The sequence below is a fragment of the Neovison vison genome, chromosome 3, assembly GCF_020171115.1.
Source record: "Neovison vison isolate M4711 chromosome 3, ASM_NN_V1, whole genome shotgun sequence".
NCBI classification, from domain to species: Eukaryota; Metazoa; Chordata; class Mammalia; order Carnivora; family Mustelidae; genus Neogale; species Neogale vison.
In genome coordinates this window covers 167,178,772-167,180,498 of record NC_058093.1, presented here as the reverse complement: position 1 = coordinate 167,180,498, position 1,727 = coordinate 167,178,772, and the positions used below count along the sequence as shown (strand labels likewise).

Sequence of the window (1,727 nt, the reverse complement as noted above, 5' to 3'; positions counted from 1 at the left end):
ACTCAAATTTTGACCAAATACTGGAATATTTCCCAAGTAAAAAAGTAAACTACATTCCATGTTTCAGAAGAGAGACATTAAGGATTCATGCCTTTATCTACAAACATATCTAGTATGAATTCGAAAGTTTGGTCCATTTTCTAAAGAGATCACCCCTCTTAAAATGCTCCTTCTCACATCTGTTTAATGAATTAAAACACCTTTATTTCTTAAGCGGTTGGTGTCTTACTATAAAAGGGTATGGCAAATCCAGATCCAAAGTACACAGCCATCATAATTAGTAATCACCACTCGTTTTCCACTGAAAATGGCCAATTCTTCCTTGGGACCTCCTCATAGTGGCTCCTACAGAACACAGAGGTTGTAAACTTCTGGATGCTTTGTCCCAACATAGCGCTATTTGAAGTTTTGTGAAAGGTGCAGAGATTGAAGACAGTAGAAAATCCTATTCTCTTTAAAGTGACATACCTCATTTTGTCTGTCTTTGGAATGTCCATGTCTGTGTAGAGATGTACAAAATTATTTTCTGCTGTTAGTCTGTCTTATGTCAGCATGATTCTTAGTCCAGCTAGAAGAATCTTGAAGGGCAGAGGAAAATTCTCTCCTCAAGAGTCATGGAAAACTGTCCTAATAAGTGAATCTAAAGCTTTTACCCAATAGCCTCAATAAGAGAGGATTTTCTAACATTTATAGAGTCTCACAATATGTTAGATTATTTCATAAGACAATGAATTCCTTGTCAGATTTCTATTGCATAATTAGCAGTCGGGATACACTGGAGGAATTTCCACAAAACAAGTTTATTTGGTTAATGACTAATGATCTACAGAATTATAGCTGAGCTTTTATATTTTCCAGTTTCACTACTTTAGAGTATTTGCATCAAACACTTTCATTTTTCTATTTTACAAAACACTAAAGAAGTTGGTTAGAAAGTATATGTGTTTTGTCAGCCTGCAAATATTACTTTAGTATTTAATTATATGTTGGTGGACTATAGAGACATCAAGATCAGCTACCCACCCAGGAAATGAATAAGCTTATAAACAATAAACAAGATCCGGCTTTGTAGTAGTACCCCCAGGAGGTTCTCTAGATTTGTATCTCAGGAAGCTAGAGACCTGAATACAATAGAAGGAAAGCAGATTTGTAAGAGGCTTATGATTTTTAAGGCAGCAATACAACTGTATCCCATTTGGAGAAAAAAAAATGTACAAAAGGGGGATAGTCAGCCTCAGGAATAGAGCATGAGGGTGAAGAGCCTAACGTTGACTTTACCCAGTCCCCAAAGAAAACCTACTTTTTGGTTTTCCTAGTAATCTGTAATGATGGATGGCTCAACAGGTTAAGAATAGCTTTGCTGAAATATGCCTTAAGACTGCCTTTTCACTCCACTCACTAGGCAGCTCTAGTTAGGTCCACTTCTCAGGGAAGCAGGTAGATGTATTCCTCTCCATCATGAGAAAAGCATATCCCCATTCTAAGTTTTCCATATGGTTTATATACTTCAGTGTCCTGCCATTTTGATTAGCATGAGTCAGCCTTTGCACGTCTATGAAGTGCTGAACAGAATAGGGAGGTATATTATGGGCTATAGTAATAATATAATGACACCTTGGATAGAGAGCCTTGTGGCCCTCATCTGACCACTGATACTCTCTTTCGAAGTTACATCATTCTGTACTGACTATATGCTTTAGCTACTTAGCTAAGGCAGACTATAAAGA

The 1,727-nt window shown here is 36.9% G+C and overlaps 1 pseudogene; it reads right to left on the bottom strand.

Moving 5' to 3' along the window:
• Nucleotides 1-202: 202 nt before the first annotated feature.
• On the bottom strand, nucleotides 203-392 carry LOC122903588 (annotated as a pseudogene).
• Nucleotides 393-1,727: the final 1,335 nt, after the last annotated feature.